Source organism: Triturus cristatus, chromosome 11 (assembly GCF_964204655.1).
Source record: "Triturus cristatus chromosome 11, aTriCri1.1, whole genome shotgun sequence".
In the NCBI taxonomy this organism is placed as follows: Eukaryota; Metazoa; Chordata; class Amphibia; order Caudata; family Salamandridae; genus Triturus; species Triturus cristatus.
The window spans coordinates 506,561,157-506,580,306 of record NC_140594.1 but is presented as its reverse complement, the minus strand read 5'-3'; positions in this window follow the sequence as shown (position 1 = coordinate 506,580,306).

Below are 19,150 nucleotides of genomic sequence, written 5' to 3'. Positions count from 1 at the left end.
TTCAAGGCAGGGGGAGGATCTTCTTCTACTTGCCCACCCATGATCAGTATATTTGTGAGGTAACTTTTTTAACAAAGGAACCTATTCCATCATCATCAATTGCCGGCATCGATAGTCCTTCTATTACACACAGCACTGAAGGTTACGCTTGTGTCGAGTGTAGGTCTAGTTGAGTGACTCAACACAACTACAGTTTGTAACTTGTTGTACTAGGCTATCCCCTACACCACTATGTTTTATTTACTTTGCTCTACTACTCCTCCCAGAGTCTCTCTCAGGCGACTGACTGTCTCATTTTCTTTTTTTGTAAATGCTACTGCCAGTGTCTCCTATTACCACCACAACCATGGCATCTCCATTCTCTTCGAAAACCCAACCTGCATCGTCACGCAGCCATCGCTGTGCCTAACTTAAACATCAATCACAGGTAAGAAAAGATGTTTGGGGGAGGTATAATAATGGACTAAGAGGAGAGACTGACAGTACTAGTAGGAAAAGTCACTCAGTGAGGGGTACCGCATCTATCTGTTTGTGTCTTGCAAAGTCAGCCAATTATTTAAATCAAACACTGGCTGTGGCCCTGCAGCAGCAAGGAAACAGTGTGACATAAAACAGTAACCCCACTCACAAAAAAATAATCACATCGTAGGTAAAGTATAAATATATATAATTTAATCCCCTAACAAAAATAAACTATGTAAAAAATCCCACAACAACACCTGACCCACCCCTCTCCCTAACCCCAACCAATGTCCAAAACGAAAAAGTCCCAAAAATCAAATGTCCAATTGTCCATGTTGTCCATGAAAACCCCAATGCCCAATTCCCACCCACCAAAACAACGTATAAAAAGGGGCAATTAAACAGGGTCTTTAGTGGCGGCTCTTCGGATGTCAATCTCCAGGACCTTGACCCTCTTCTTGAGCTCCTCTACCTCCTCCTTCAGTCGCGCATTCTGAAGGAACATGCGGTGCGCATATGCCCTGCAGTTGCATCCACAGGGGGCAGTAGTAGTGCTGGATGTTGTTGGTGTGCGGCGGTAGGTGGGTGCCTGACCGCGGCGCCGTACCACTGGAGGGGCATGGTTGGGGCCAGGGGCATTGGAGGAGGCTGCAGCTGCTGCCGTCTTCTCCTCCTCCTGTGCCAGAACCACTAGCCACCGGTACTCTGTGCAGATGGCCTCCAGCTTCCGGCACCGGGCCATGGCTGCCAACTCCTTCCTGGTTGGTTTTGGAGGACCTATATCAAGAAAGAAAAAAAGACTAGTACCAATACTCTTAGTAAAACAGTAACACAAAATTAATTCAACACATAGTGGCATAGTAGCAGTAGCACTAGCAAGCACAGTACATAACATTTGTGGTATGTATCTGTCCTCCCACTTCCTCAGCCTCTAACATTTGTGGGAGTTTCAGGCATCTTACTAGCAATATGGACTCCAGTACACAGTACACCAGTCTTCTTTTTCTCCCTAGTTTAGCGAAATTACATAACCTTGTTGTAGCCGGCATGATGCCAGCTCAGTCAGCTTGCGCCCAAGACAACCATACTCGAGTCATGACGCAGACTCACGTTAGTTTTATTTACTACTGTCTGCAGGTGGGGAAGCTCGTATTTTTCTATTATGGGTGGCACTAGCCATACTCTTTCTGTTACATCAAAGGCAATTGCTCAATTTCACTTTCTCCCTGCCCTGACTACTACCAAAAGGCAGATTATATATCTGATCTAATGATAATTGCTTATATATGGGGCGACATGAGGTACTTTGTTTTGATTGATTGTGTAACCAACAGATAGGCCACCCCCCATGGCAGGCTGGCTGACACACGCGAAAATAAATTAACATAGGTAGGGAGTGGTCCTCGGAGTCGGAAGAAGGCGCTTGATAACTGCATACATACACAATATATATATATGATGTGCTTGCAAACTACTGTGAGTCAAGGAAGTATTCTGAAAATACAACTTATATTCCCCTCGGCTTTGCTACTGTGGCACGGTTTCTTTTACATTCTCTTCAAACTAAGATTCTGGTCTGCATCCAGTGACAGTCTCCACCTATGCTATCTATGATGAATACATCCAGGCATCCAACCATTCAAAGTAAACGTCTATCATTCTTCTTAATCTCTCAACAAACCTTAGTTTGTTTCACCAACAACCACCCATGCGTCCTTCCTTGCTTGCCTTGGCTTTGAGTTTGACCCAAACACTGCTGATGATTCTATCCACCCATACGGTGTCGCCCACCCAGGCAGGCATCTTTTCTCTCACCTTCCACCCATCCTTCAACAACCCATGCATCTGATTCCTATCAGCCACCTCTGCATGCTTCCAACATATCCTTCTCTGCCAGTCATATTACATCTCGCCCGTCCTTCCTCCTTCCACACTTCTTTCCCTTTTTGTTCAACACATCCATCAAGGTCATCTGATCTGACTTTTAGTCTTCTCCATAAAACTTTCACAGCTGAGTTGGAGTCAAATAAAAGTGGCCATTGGTTACTCAAATCATGCTGCTAATGCTATTGCTAATGCCATTGCTAAGTAAAGGATGTCTACTTCAACCGTTGTCTAATGTTCACTACAACTTCATACTTACTAAGTCTCAACAGTACAGTGAGTGTATACCTTTCCCGCTAGTGTAATGTCAATAAGTAAGGAATATAACTTACCACCGCCCGCCACTGCAGCTGGCTCACCCCCTGTAGCTCCTGCAGGTGCCGCATCTCCTGCTCCCTCCGGAATGGCCGCATCGCCATCACCGCTGGCCCTGGCACTGGTGGTCGGTAGTACGCCTAGAAAAAACATTGCACATTTTTAGATGCCATATAAACACCTCCCCTATTTATTCTTTTTTACTAGCAAGATTGGGAAAAAAAGTTAATACATTCATATACAACATACATCACTAGTCCAAATTGGGTACTAGAGTAAAGTAGACACTAGTAGTGTTATGGTCCCTAGGGTCATTCTAGTCTACTCTACTCTTTGCAAAGTTAGCCTGAGCCATGCAACCATTTTAGCTTCATGTCTTTTGCGCATGTGACGTTACCTCGCAGCTTGTTGTGTAAAACACCTTTGAGCCCACCTGAGCTCATTCAGCTACTGTCTGAGCGTTGCGTACAAGAGGTCAAAAAACAAGCCACTTTGTTATGGAGTTCTGGTCAGTCTGTATTGCTTAGCCATAACACGCTACACTTTTTGGCATGACTGAGAAATGCTTGCATTATACTATCTAACGTGCACCATTTTTCTCATAACAGGCAGAAGATTCCCTTCTACGAACCAGAGCTTTGCAGAGCTTATGATGTAACCAGTACTTCTACGTTCTAAGGTGAGGGGTCCCCCAGAATTCGCACAGAGATCTTTTGTCTTCGATGGACTTGTAACAATGTTTATTGTTTTAATCTTATGCATTTTGCAGTTGGAGCTGGCTCATATAGTATACTGAATTGAATTGTAGAACAACGTACAGAGCTTGTTAGTTGAAAATAAACCTTTTGAACTTACACATAGACTCTGTGGTATTTGGTGTAGTGGATTTACGTGAGTGAGCGAAAGGGTGTTCTTATGTTCTGGGTTGTCTAATCATTGGGTATCTTCGGAGGGGGTTCTGGGACCTAATGAGAGACTATAGCTAGTCGGTCAGGGAATTGTGGGTTCTGACTGAGGTGTGAGGAAGGTCCAACCTTCCATCACCAACATCCTATTTTCTTTTGCATAGTTCTGTATGTGGCTGTGCAGAATCCCCACAACAGTAGTAGTATGTACTATATCCTAGCAAAAATAGCCAAATATCTGGTTGGGCATTTTGTTGGTGGGAATTGTCGAAAAGCCTCAAGATTAAGAAGACTAGAAGACGACAACCCAAAGGACTGGACTCAGTGACTAGAGCTATTGGTGAATCTAGTTTTATTTAAAACCTTTTAAATAAAGAGTGGCCAACTGGGTAAGCTTAGCTACAGACAGACTAATAGTAGTAGAACAGAGAATCATAGCAGAGGCAGTTATAATTATTAATATCAACCACTGGAGGACTTACTGGGGCCAGCAGCAGAGCACTCGGTAGCAGAGTGGTCCTGGCCCTGGGAGGCATCTTGATCTTGTCCTGCCGACTGTGACCTAGTCTTCTTGCCCCTGGGTGCTGATAATGTAAGATATAATAAAGAAAGAGACAAACATTAATGATTGGTGTACTGTGAAACAAATAAAATATTTTAAAAAACGCTCAAAAAACATTTTAGCAAACAACAATTGCAATAAAATTGACCTATCTAATCAGATCGACTAGCAGTATTATTGCGGGATTCACGGACCGTCTACTTATTATTTATGAACACTAATCCATTGTTCCATTCTGATTCCCGAATACTAACTACCACCTGACCTAGCCCACATATTCCAGATGGGCCAATTGTTCACTAAGTCTGCATTTCAATTTTAGCCCCCACTAAACAAACTATAAAAGGTTCTACTAAGGACCGGGGTAAGCAGCACTGAGTGACAGAGGGTGCGTCACGCAGACCTTTAAAAAATTACCAATTAATACTAACTAAACCTATCAATCCATCCACCACTATCTCTTCTTAGTGACAGGAGGACAAAGGAAGGACTAGAGTCTCTCTAGCAATAGCATTACCTAACTTAAGCTCTCTAAGTAAACTCTTACATAATCAGCCCAAGCGAGCGCAAAGTTGCAAACAAGTAAGAGTAGCGCCGAGCACCTGTGTCCTACAATCACAGAAGATTTTGAAATGTAATTTACCTGCAATGTAAGCAGCAGTATTCTTGCTATTCGGAAAAAAATTATACACAATAGTGACAATACTTATACTACTAGTATATTAGCTACTCACCAAGCCCCATGACCTCGACACCTAACAGGTCGAGCAGGTCCTGCTCCCGGTCCAAGATGTCTGGCCACCGGTGGGCCAGCTGGTTATGGGTGCGCCGGACCCCTGAGTGACAAAACACTGCCCGGCGCACCTTCGCCCACCAGCGGTGAGGCTCCTGGGTAGGGTACCCGGAGCCAGGCTTGCCGCCTGCTGCCAAGGAAAAGGGGAGGTGGCACTGCAGAAAAAAACAAGGGCAGCCACCTCCGCAGGGTGCAGTCTCCCGCAAGGCAGGCGGCTCTGGGGCGCAGGTGCCTTGCCCTTGGAGCCGTTAGTACCCTTAGGCATGGTTCTGGGGTGAGCGGGAGGTGGAAAAGAAAATTTAGAAGGAAAAAATGAAGTTAGGGGAAGAAGTAGGAGCTTGAAGAAGGAAGTAATATAAAACAGTAGAAAAGTGAAAAAAATGCAGTAAAAGTCAAAATAAAATGCAAAATATAGACCTAGGGACAGAGAGGGATAGATAATAAATAAAAAAGATCAGAAAAACAGTGTAAAAACCTAAGGATTGCAAAGCTAGAGGGAGGATAGAAAAGCAGGCCCCCAAAACCATAGCATGAGTGAAAAAACAAAATGGCCGCTCCCATCGCGACCACATGGGTACGTTTGCGTGATATTTCCCCCGATCACGCAAAAAGCGTTGCGAACATGTAAGACGCGTTCCCGAACATGAAATGCGCATCGTGAACATGCTATACGCGACCCGGAAAAAAGGCATCGCGAACGGGCAGGACAAGTGAAAAACAAGATGGCCGTGCCCATGGGCAACCGCATGGGAACGTTCGCGAGATACTATACTCCGAGCACACAAGCAGCGTCCCGAACACGCAATACGCATTCGCGAGCAAGAAAAACGCATCGCGAACGGGAGTGACAAGCAACTATGCACTCTCGCGTAGATAAGCGTAGCTCGTGTAGCGCTTTTGCAACTTCGTGTAGCCTCGCGTAGCATGACTAAGCAAACTATGCCCAGGATTACTCTCCACTCCTATCATTTACTTCACCACAGCCCTCAACATCACTGAGACAACAGTCAGCAAAAGGCCCAGACCAATTCATGTGCCTCCAGACAACTATTCCACGCTGATCACTGTATTTTCCTACTCCCATTCTCACATGTCCATGCAGAACTCTCTTCTAAAATTGAATACACTGGGCACTCAAGGAATGAAGGAAGGGGCCCCAAAATTCGAAATGTTTTCTATTGAATTGAACAAAGATTGAAAAAGGACAAAAATGTCACCTAGACAACCATGACACCATGTCTGCTTTAGAATATCACAAAAGGTAACATTTTTGATAATCATTTTCAGAAGTAAAAATTGTGGCACCCACAATCCTCAATGGCCACAGTGTGCATTTATATAACTTTGTGGAAACACAAACAGCCTTATTCACAAAAGTAAACTTGGAACTTAAATAGAACAGGCTTATCTTTTGATGTGCGGAGACTCTGCATCCGTAAAGCTACTACTTGTAAATCCCTTCATGAATAACAAACAATCATAAACTCACACAAAAGTGTAATTTTACCTTTGTGAATCAGGACAAGAGTATTTATTTCAAAATGCCTTTGCATGTGAGTACATTGGAATCTACAAACAATCCCACAAATACTCCTGGGAAGCTGTGACTATGGGCCGGCTATGAAGCCTTTTTGTTTTTGGAAAAGGTCTGATTTGCAGAATGGGAAAATTGTGACTGCCAAAAGGCTTTTTGGTATGTATGAAACTCAAATTGTGATTCAGTAACACGTTAATGAATTGCAATTTAGGTTTGCAACTTCATGCCAAATTGGTATTTGAAAGGTGGTGTTTAGGGTGTCCCTTCCAAATATTGATTCACAGTGGGATGCATTAATGATTTGTGACCAAAATATGATTGCGAAACATCAATGTTTCTGTAAGGAACCATTTCTAATTTATGAATGTTGACACATTTTTTAAGAGTACCACTGCCTACTCTTACAAAATGTAAGTCAAACTTTCTTTTTTTTTAATAAATCCTCCCATTTTCCTTTAAGGAAAACTGGCTCCATTTGAAAAAAAAGATTGTTTTATTTAAAAGCAATAATAGACATAGTGGTCTGTGGACCCCAGCAGACCACCATCCCTGTAATGGAAGTGAATTGTAGAGGGTTATAATTTGCGAACAACTTTTTTAATATGCATGATGTAGTTTGAATTGCGACCTCCTGCAATTCTGTCTTTTTGTGAGCCAGCCAATTAGTACATACTTTGGTTTGCAAAATCAAAATGGATTCCCTGTGGAATGGGTGATGGACACCTATCAGTTTAACTTTCTCCCAAACATTTGCTGTTCGCTAGTTCAGGGTTAGGAAATTTTTCAGGTGTTACCCCAATAATTTCTAGGGACTTAACAACGGTAAACAGCGTTTACTTCCCATGCCAAACAACGCACGCCATAACAACGCTGTCGTTACAACGACCGCGTTGTTATTTCGCATACCATTACAATGCAAGTCAAAACAATGACTTGCGTTAGGGGGCAGAAGGTGTTGGATTTAAAATCCAACACCTTCCCTAGTGTCCACACAGACTGGAGTTGGAATAGTAAATTATACTATTCCATCATCCAGCGCCCACTAAAAGCAAGTTGCGGTTTCAACTTGCGTTGTAACGGTATGCGAAATAACAATGGGGTCGTTATAATGACCGCGCTGTTATGGCATGCGTTGTAAATGCATGCAAAAAAAAGTCCTATATTCCTTAACAACTGCTGATTGTTATAAGTGAATAACAGGAATTCCGTTTTGGTGGGGTTAACCTTCTGGGAAGTGTGGAACATCTAGATCTAAATTAGGTGCGAGCAATGTTTGAGGTGTTGGTTGTCTAGTGCAGGAGAGACTTTCCAAAATAGAAACAGAAAAGAGGGGTAGTTCTTATGTGGGAGAAACTGGCACCTATCGAGTGTGCGTACCTTAGGTCAATGCGAGTAAGGCGGTGCAATAGGTAAGGGAGAACACCCCAAGCCATCCAAGTGGACCTGAAGGTCAGATAAAAGTATAACAAGCCTATGCATGCACACGTTCCTTTCAGTAACAACTTATAGTAAGCATTAGGTAAACTCAGAAAACATTCAACATACAAAAATATAACACAGTTAGAGTAATCTGTGTAGTTGTAATGCTCCTGTTCCTTTAATCCGACTATTGCCTAGCCAACACATGTTTCATCATTAGGGATGTACCCTTCGACATCTTCAGGGCTGTCGGGCTAACGTAATCACTGCACGACTCCTCTCCGCCGGTTGTACATCCATCCCGGCTGGCTTTGAAAATGCGACGTGGGAGCAAACAACCACAAAATCCCTGTTCTGCTATCACAAGTGGTTCCTTCTTGTATTCAGAGAAACGGCAAGTCCCGTCATGTGAATCCACATCAGACTGGTATCCTGTCTGTATTGATATTTGAATCTGCACTCCATATACATGACCTAATGTGGCTTAGCGAGTGCGCTTTCCATCGGGTTCCTGTTCCGTGGTTCCAAAGTACGACCCGGAAACATGCCTACTTTAAGTTGCTACTGACAGGAGCGTGTGCATAGGCTTGTTAGACTTTCAAAAATAGTTGTGAGTCCTCAATGTATTGGTGATTTTTTATGTTGTTATTAATGAGTCAAGCTAGTTGCATCCTTCATGTAGATGATGATAATGACGATGAACAAAAGGGAATCCTGGGGACTCTACAGGGATCTTCTGGGATCTGCCCAAGTGAAATAACTGGTGAATGATGGCAATTCAGGAGGAGAATCTGTGAAGGAAGTTTATTGTCAATCTCAATAGAGACTTTAGGATATGTATGAGGATGGGGTGGTCAACAGTGTTGAAGGTAGCTAAAAGGTCCTGTATTTTCCTTTGTTTTTATATCTTTATTTTTGCACTTTTGTATAGCACAAATGTGGCCCAAAGGCATCAGAGGGCTACATATGAGCACCAGATTACACTGACTACACAAAGTCAGGATTTGTTTTAGGCACAGGGCGATTAACTGATTTGCCCGGAATCAAAGGCTGTTGAGCCAACACCGGCACTTGAAATAGTTTACCCAGTTCCAAGAGATAATAGTTCTGGTCATTAAGCCACATCCACTCCCAGCTTTATTTATTATCAGGAAGACAGTGTCCATGGTTTTAGGGAGCAGTCTCCATGCAGCAGGGTTGGTTGAAACTGGTTAGATAGCAGTGTGGTAGATCATTAACATTTATGTTATCTCCAAGTTGTGCATAGACTACTTTTTCAATGATCTTGCTGATGAATTGTAGATGAGTAATGGGTTACTAGGTGTGTTAGGGTCTAGTCTGGATTTCTTCAGGAGAGAGAGAATTCCCTTCTGAGAAGATGTTTTGAGTGAGGCAAGTGTTGACAATGGTAAGTAATGAGGGGTGAGGTTGTTTTTCTTCAGATGGCTTTGATGAAGGTCGAGGGTAAGACATGACTTCATACATAGTGGTTTGAGGGAGTTGAGGATGGTAGAAAGGTCTGTAAGAGGCACATCATTGAACTCAGACTATTGTGGATGGTGCACAGAAATTTGTGTGCAAAAGGAGAAGCAAATGTAGTGTTGTCATGAGCTGTCTGGTCTTCTGTATGTATCCATTGAATAAGTGGCTGATGGTATTGCCTTTTTCCCATGAAATGTGGTTTGGGAGGGCTGTTCTGGAAGTTGATGCAGTGCTTCATTGTCTTGAAGTGCTTTTGACTTCTTTTGGTTTCTTCATTGGTGGTGTTGATATAGTAATTGTAAATGGGTGAAATCTATATGTTGCATTGAAGGACTACAGTAGAGTGACGTCTCATAGGATTCTGTTTTTCTCATATTTTATTTCTTGTCTGGGATGAAGAGTTTGCTGTCCATGGGAAGTTTGGAGTACCAGGTCACTGATGGCTTTGGCTTGTGTTTGCATGTTTTAGATGCAGCATCGGTGTTGTGCTGATTTTCCAGTAATGTTCCGAATTTGTTTAGAATGGTGATGGCATCAGTTATGGAGTGCACTGGACGAGAGATGAATGAGCTTTGGGTTGGTGATGGAGAAATCTTAGAAGGATCTGAAGGTTTGCTCTGTGTGGAGTTAACCTCAATGTGTTGGTTGAATGCTAAACCGGGTGATGAGAGTGGTGAAGTGGTCAGACCAGACCATGGGATGAGATTTGCATTGATGCGAAGAAGAAGCAGCCATGTTTGTAGCTTTTTGGGAAAGGGCTGACACCTTGTCCCGGTCTTACATAGAAAAAAGCTTTCAATCTCTGCTATAAATATTCTAGTGATGCCTCTACATTTTGAAAAGTCCTCAGATCCACAGATCTGATGCTGAGACCAAAATCCAGAAGTTGGCAGAGGTTTTTCACAACTCCTGTTTCTGGTTCACAATAAAATGTCTTATTCAAACAGGAATTATCTACAGGAGGCATCATATTTGTATGTCTTTCTGCTTCCTCAAGCCACACGAGGGAACTTCCAATGGAAAAGCAGTCTTCACTGGTTGTACATGGAAAACTTAAATCATGTTGGTTAGAAGGAGACAAACTGCTCTTCTCTCCTAAGGTTGGCAGGCAACAGTTCTTCCACACGGCAGCAGGAACGCAAGTCTTTTGTCAGTCAGCTATTCCTGATGAGGCCCAGTGATGGAGCAAGGTTTCATATAAAACGAGACTTGCTCATATGCGATCCTCTTGAATAACCTGTAATACTGTAACCAACATGTTTGTGGGTTCTAACGTTGCACCACATTTTACATACTGTATCTAGGGGAAGCTTTTCTATGTCTTTTACTAACCAGTAACCCGAGTGTCCTAAAAATGGCCGCCAAAAACGCGGGAACTCTTCTGCGAATGCGTTTACTGCATCTACGTAGTAATGACGTCTCTGTCGCTTGGTGGGAAATCTTTGCAACTGCGCAATAGCTTTTAACATGGCTGCTTGAAAACCTCGCATTAACACACATGCTATGCTGAAACTAACCCATGCAAGTTTTACTAAGCTATTAATGCAAAAGGTATATTAAGCAAATGGGGTTAGAGTAATAGTAAGTGGTATACAGTAAATTCATTTAATTTTGTATTCTACCATGTTTTTCTCTGACTTTATTAATAGCTCGTATTTTGGCCTTGGAGGGTGACCGATGTCCCCATCCCTTTGCGACAACTACACATGCTTATTGCATCCTTGTCCTGAGACCAATGATGTCATTGAACCACTGCCAAGAACATGTGCCCAGCAAGGACATGGGAAGCTAAACTCTTGAACCTGCGAAAGGAAGAAGCCGAAACATTGTACTACAGATTTATCAATCCACATATGAAATGCTGATGGGAATAAAGCTTGTGGTTATTAAAATTAAGGGGCGGGGAATAAGACAATAGAACTAAAGAAGGTTATTGCACTTAGTATGGTGTGATGTCCTCACCCCACTGCCTGGCCCAATCAAATTGAGGGGTGTACATAGAATTGAAACATTTGGGGGTGGATTATACATTCGAATTGGTATAACAGAGGTAAGTTTTAGTTAGTTAGACACACTTGACCCACTTTATGCTGATGCTATGCTGAGATGCTGCCCGAATTGTTGTAAGCTGACTGAAGAATCCAACACTAGGGAAGAATCGCGGAAGAACCGAGGACACACATCTAGGAAGGGGTCCGGACGAGCCTGAGCCAGAGAGACTAGTACCAGAGAGGGGTGCAAGGCTGGCATTGCACTAGAAGAGGTCACCTTCCCGGTCCTGAACCTGTCCTGAAACTTTGAAGTCCAGGTCCTCACACCATTCTAGGTAAATAAAGTTCTGTGGGGTAATGCTCCATATTTGCTCTCTTTTCTCTCTCTCCTCAGGGACTGTCATCACAAGAATTTAAATACTGTGAATTGATTATAAGTTAACTGTACTATTTTTACTGATGGAGAATTTTGGTGTATCTACGTGTATTCTGATTTGACTCATAAAATTATTAATTCAGATAAATCTTTAAACTCCTACAGAGTCTGTGTTTCTTTAAATTAAAAGTGAAATGTATTATTATTTCCTCCCTATTTTAATCTACAACTAGGTCTGTCGACATAGTACATTTACATAAGGAGACAGGGAATGGTAATGATATTGGTGTAACAGGTCTCTAAGGTAAACTAAAATTGATGACCAGCGAATATTTGCTAGCTCATTGAATGTATGAATGTATATGGGCCCAAAGCGAGAGTTGTGTGTATGTGTGTGTCTTGAGCTGGTAAACTCCGCTGCATCACCAGCCAAACCTAATAGTAGTCACATGCTTCTCAATACCTCACATTCCTCAGAGCATCGGGATGCATTTTCTTTCCTGGAAAAATGCTTAATGGCAACAATACTGCACCAGAGTTTTATTAATCTAAAAATATAGGTCGTTGAGGGGAGCTATTTTCCCTCCACAGAATTCACCTTTGGCCTACCCATTTCCCCCAACTAACTTCAAAATTGGATTCAGTGACTCTAGGAAAGCCTATACAATGATCAGAAAAGGTGCCTTTGGGTCTACTGGCGGCCCTCTCTAATAGCTGTTGTCGTTTCCTTTTTCCTTTCCTGTCTATTGTGTGGTAAATCCTTTGAAACAGCTGGTAGTTGGCGCAAATACCCAAAAGGCGTGACACATTGTGTTCTGAGACATACTTGTGTATACATTTGGTAAGTTGATCAAATTCAGAATAAGTTTCATATTCCCAAAAGGGTAGAAAGGCTACAGGTATAAACAATCTATAGTTAAAATTGGTCTTTTCAGTCTACATGCAAAAAATGTTTTTCATAGCATAGTCTTGTCAAATGTTACAGATTTAAGATTTAAATAGCTTTTTTTAAGTGGGGCTGGCTGTTCTGAAAACATATATTCTACATTTACTTTCACGTTTTGCGATGTAGGTGTCAAAATTTTCCTTCTCTCTTACACCCAATTGCTGCCGTATGTACAACTGTGCCTTTGTCCAGTGCACATATATTTGCCTTACCACAGTGATAATTATGGCGTTAAAAGTGGTTATCCATTAACACAGAGCATATGGTTGCATTGACAACCACCATTGTGGGCGTAAAATGCACTAAATGTCGGGGGAGGGGAAAGGAGCAACACAGAAAAATATTAATTAGTTTACTATAATCCTCTTCAGGGAAGACCCCAAAATCTTGCACTTACATCAACCATCTGAAAAGCAACACTGATTGATATATGTTGTCTTTTAAGTGCTGATAAACTTGTTGTTCTGAGTGCAAGCGGGTAATTGTCATAGTTGAGTCGCAATTTTATTAAAGAATGTAAGACAAGGAAACCGGAAAAATGCAACAGGATTCTAAATTGGTGAGAAGGGGGAAAATGATTGACAGAGGAGGTGAGAGCGAGAGAAGGACTGGTGGTTAGATAGATGGATGGATCGGTGGAGTGATGGATGGATGTGGGAAAGTGAAGGATGCATGTGTGAGTTAAAAGATGATAGATAAATGGATGAGATTGCAGCATGTATGGATGCAAAGGAAAATGCTATGAAAGGGAGGAATGGATGAATGGATGGATGGGTAGATGGATGGGCAGATGGATGGATGATTGGATGGATAGGAGATTGAAAGGAATGGGTGTCAGGGAAAAAGCAATGGATGGAGGAGTGCAAGAGAGAAGGCTTAATTAATGACTGATAGAAAGAGAGACACAGATGAAAGTAGAAGTGTAAAGAAGAGAGACTGATGAATGTGTAAGCCTGAGGGTGGCAGAAAAATCAATAGATTGGAATAAAATGGGGATGGGGGATGTAGTGAAGAAGCTGGAGCCAAGGTAAGTTGAGAAGTTTATTCGTTGGCTACACGTTTGTAGAGCACACAGCAGCAGCTCCACAAGTTCAAAGCAGCATCAACTGTATAAAACATCTCAACCCATACATTCTAAGAACCATCACCAAGCAAAGTAGAACACTGGCAGGGAATGCTCTCACCACACCCTGGCAACCAGGCAGAAGAAAGAGGTATTCACATAGAGACAAGATGGAGACTAGATACTACAGGGGGATGGAAGAATGTTGTGAGGAAGAGAGAGTGGTGGATAAACCGATGGCTATGTAAGAGAGAGTCAGTGATTGGTGACTGTAATAGATCAGCCAATGAAAGGTTATTTTGCTACCACCCCTCTGAATCTCATTAAATCTTGCAATTAAATGTTATTTTTAATTTTTACTTTCGTGTTTTATATAGCAAATCCCAGGGTTTGGGTGTCAGAGCGCTTTACATTTCAACTGTCTTCGAGGTCAGCAGATATCAATTCTTTCACGTCAAGAGCAAGACTATGAATTCTATTAACATTGGTATATATTTATCCATGCATAAAACAAATGTGAAGAGGAGAGAAAAATAAAAATCAATAGAATTTAGTCCAGATTGTCATGTCGTACGTTAGATTTAAGTTAAGGCCATTCCTGAGTTCTTCCATATCCAAGCTAGTTATAGAGTTTTTGTGTTCACCACATTGTTCGTTATGGTAGAAATGTACCCATCAGAAAGGACTTGGTCTCTTTTTCTAATCGTGGAGTATAGGTGATTCTTCTGATGTTCGGTATGAGCGAATTCCAGATCCTTGGTGCCGCTCCTGTGAACGCTCTATCGTAAGTATTTTTCATACGGAAGAATGCTGGTTTCAGTAGAAAATCCTCTGCTCCCCTTGAAGTTCTCGTGCCTCCGGACAGCGTAACTTTATGGGCTAGGTAGTGGGGAGTTTTGTGATGTATTGCCTTGTGTGTAATACATGAAATTTTTAGCTCTATTCTTGCTTCGTATGGAAGCCCGTTGAGCGCTTTCAGATGTGGAGAGATGTGGTCGAATTTTTTGGTTCCCGTTATAAGTCTATTTGCTGCATTGAGGCAGGCTTTTAGGGGAGCTGTTGATATCTTAGGGAGTCCTGATAGTGTTGCGCATCCATATTCAATTCTGAATATGACCAGTGCCTGTATTGTTTTTTTCAAGTCTGTGGGATCGATAAGTGGCTTCATTTTTCTGAGGTTATTCAGACGGAAGGAGCATTTTTTGTCATTGTGTTGATGTGTGCTTGCATGTTTAGCTCTTTGTCCAGTGTGATACCCAGTGATTTGGTTGAGTCAACGTAAATGTTAGCAAAATTTGCTGCAATATAGAAGGAGGCATTTTAATAGATTTAGCATGGTAGTATCTAATGGCTCAGTCGGTACTATTTGGAACACTTGCGTCAGAAACAACTCTAATCCAAACGATGCCGTCTTGATTAGAATATTTTTGGCACAAGAAATACATAAGCTCTTACAAAGACCATTAAGAATCATGTTAGTGATTGGTATGGCAATGAATTTAGTCTCTTGTCTAAGGACATAAGACAATCACTATTGTATTGTAACCCTGAAATGTATACCTTAGCTAGAAAACAGACATAGAGACTAAACAGTCCATTTAAGTATAAAACTAATCTTACAAATATGAAATGTTACCAATCAATGGCATATGCTTTAGCATTCTTTAACCACAAGAAAGTCTGTGAATTTGTTAACAGGGTCTTTGAAAGGTCCTCAGGAAACCAGGATCCAAAACTAGCAAAGATTGGGTTACCTGTATGAACTCTTTGAATAATCCCACAATAAAACCATTCATGGGCCTTGCACTTGAATTGCTAAAAACCAATAGCATTGGCAGTCACAGTTTTAGTGCTTATTAGACTTGTTCTTGTATAAAGCCTTATAAAGCCACAGGACCTGATGGCCTTGCCAAACGTATATTAAAGGAAGATGCCTACAGGTGGTCCACAGTCCTGCCTCGATTACTCAATACCATATTCCAAGGTTAGCATTTTAAACTCTTGGAAGGTTGTATTATTCTTATTGATTTTTAGGAAGGTGATCCCTGTATTCCTGAGGATCACCCCCTTTATTGTTATCCCCATATATATAGCTATTCTACTAGTTGGTTTTAGTTGGAATTCATGCTTAGATACATAATAGAAATATTCTTCTGAGCAGTCTGATGGGAAGAGCTAAGCTAGGTGTGTGGCTTGACTCTAAGAGCCCAAGTACGAGACGATCCGCAAAATAAATGAGCATCAGCAGACCACAAGATAGCATAAAATGGAGAGCAACTATGAGATAGCTGGAGGTGGACAGGGTCCACTTAGCTTACTGGTGTGTGATGCTGCAGTGCTCTCCTCCTCTGGATAACGATTAATAGGCAGTGTAACAGACTTCAGTGCACCTTTATCCCACTCCTTGTCACCCCCTCCACCTGCATCTCTTTCCTCCCATTTCAGGTGCAGAATTTTGAGGGTTGCCAAATGAATAAGTCTAGCAGCTGTGAATGTGCTGGTGATGATAGGGAAACCATGGGAAGGGCTGGCATGTTACACCCTCTTTAGATTTCCTGCTGAGGCACATGCTCTACAAAATCCAACATTCTTTTTCTCTGTGAGTTCATTTAGGGAAGAGGTGTGGCGCGGTGGCTACAGCAGCTGACTCTGAAGCACAGGGCTTGCGGTGTGATCGGCAGCTCAGCTCAGCATCATGTGAATCTGGGAAATAACTCACTTAATGTTCCCGACGCTGCCCAGTGCCTTAAAACTCCCTAAAGGGTTTATATGGTCGCACTATACAAATACAAATTATTATTAGGAGGAAAATCTAATTGATCAGTTGAGGCCCATCACTGACATGTTTTCACACTATCCAAACCTGGGCAGATGGGAATCAATGGGGTAATTGAAAATTCAAAAGGCCTCTGCGTTGACACTGGCTTTCAAGAGTTGCCACCTTTCCAAAAGGTAAATACTGGCTATTTGTCCATGGTTTAAGAGTCTGTAAGGGCCAAGGCATTATACTTAAGGAGAAAATCATATCAAGCCATCAATATTTGTAACCTGGCCTTTCTGTTTTTGTGCACTTTAGTGATCAGTCAGGAATCATTATGACAGTTCTACAACATATTTTAAAGTACTTTCTTCTTATATGTTATGGTAACGTATATACTGATAAAGCTGGAAAAATACTGGCTTTTCTTACGTTCCCAATTTTTTTACCAGCCAGTTGTTGGACTTGACCCTCTTTGCAGTTTCACCCCCAAACATTTTGCTTACCAAACTCCTGGTTTGCTGAATTAGTTTATGTTGAACTTGAAAATCTGTGAATGTTATCACTGCTAACCAGTGCTAAAGTGCCTACACTCACTCTCTAAAACATGGTAAAATTAAGTTACACCTCATTAGCATATTTAATTTACTTATAAGTCCATAGTAAAGTATACCCTTGACTGGTAAATTAAATGTTACTTGTGGGCCTGCATTAAATGGTACTTGTAGGCTTGCAACACTGATTGTTCCAGCCACTTAAGTACGTTCCTTAAAACATGTCTCAGGCCTGCCGTAAATTCGATTTTCGCTACTGTGAGGCCTGCCTCTCCCATACACTAACATTGATTTATCTTATTAGATTTAATAGTGATAAACCTTGTTTGGGAGCAGGTAAAGTCAGATTTTAAGTTGCAATTTTGGAAATGACACTTTAAGAAAGTAGGTAATTTATTGTCCTGACCATTTGGTGCCTGAAGCCTGTTTCCTGGGTCACACAACTGGGTGTAGTTTACAGTTAGCTTTTATTTATTCTTCCCAGACAGCTACACAATAGAGGTATGGGGCTTTGGCAGGATGGACCATCCAAGCAGACAAGAAGGCAGAGCTGTGCATAGTCCCAGTTGCACTTTAAAGACGCTGCCTCAGCTCACACACAAATAACTTTTCACTAGCTTATTGTGACTGCTGACATCCTGGGGCCAGGCCTGGAAAGGAGGAATTCCAGCAACTTCTCCGGAGGGAAATCTCCAGAAGTTTCTTCCACTGTAAAGCTGGCAGCAGGTTTAAACCAGGAGCCTCAGACCAACTCTTCACTTCACTTCTGGACCCGTTGAAGGACTCTCGGGTGACTGCTGGGCTGTCTGTGGCATGCTGTGTACTGCAGCATACTGCCCTGCTGCACCAAGAGAGCTGCCCTGCTGTCTGAAAGCTGCCTTGTGCCCTTGGAGGACTGCCCAGATGCTTGAGACCTGCTTTTCTGCTTGAATCCAAGACTTCCAGAGTGACTCCAAGGGCAAGCCTCCTTATCAGAGCCTCAGGAACAGAAAAGGCTCCAACCATCTTGAACCCACAACTAGACCCAAATAGAGTTAGTCCTGACCCTCTAAGTAGTGCCCCTCCAGTCCTGCACACCTGGAAGTGGTGCTAAAAGTGCCCAGATGGCACAAATCCAAAAAGTGAAAATTTTCTTCCAGAACATGCTCTGAGATCCAAGAGCAAACCCGGACCTACCCGCTTACAGACGAGACCAGGAAGTACCTGCTCGCCAATCTGGCCAAGGTGCATCAACCAGATGGCAAATCCTGTTCATCTGCTCCTTGCACAAGGGGTAGTCAGCCTTGTGGAGCCATTGTTGGCTACAGCCTACATTTTTGTCCCACAGGAGATTTTGACTTCCATAAAGGAGACTAAGTCCAAAAATGGAAATCTTCACCGTGACTTCGTCTAGCAGCTCCTTGACAACACCTCCTCTGTGGATACCACCAGCTGACTAGCCTGGCTGAACTTTACCTTCTCAGACATTAATCAACAAAAAATATTCTAAGTCCGAAGGTAAACAGAGACCAGGCCCAATTCACTTTGCGCATATGAATCATTGTCCATCTCTGTCAGCCATGAGTTTTCACTTTGCCCCAGTCTTGTATGATTAGATGTCCATGAGTGTCACTTCGATCTTTTAGGCACTGTTTTTCACTTTAACGTTCAAAAATGCATAACTCCAGTTCTACAGATTGGATTTTTGTCATTGTAGTATCAAATAATTTATTCAATTGGTGTGGTATCTTTTATGTGTTGTATTTTCACTTTATTACTCTTTGTGTGCTGCATCAATACTTAACACAGTACTTCTAAATTAACCTGACTGCTTTTGTGCCAAACTATCAGAGGATTAAGTAAAGTGTAATTTAGTCACTTTTTGTGCTTCACCCTGACAAGGATTGTGGCTGTTCCTTGAGTAGGGTTAACCACCCTCCCCAATCAACAACCCAATTTATCACTCCAGGACTTCAAAATGGAGGTAGAAAACTGGGCAGGTTGTAACCCCACTTCTAACCTGCAAGATCACTTTATGAGCTCTGCAATCTTTGCTGCTCCATCTGTTCCCTTAATCTCCATCTTTTCTTTGGGGGTGGTGTTTATAGAGGGAACAAAACCCAA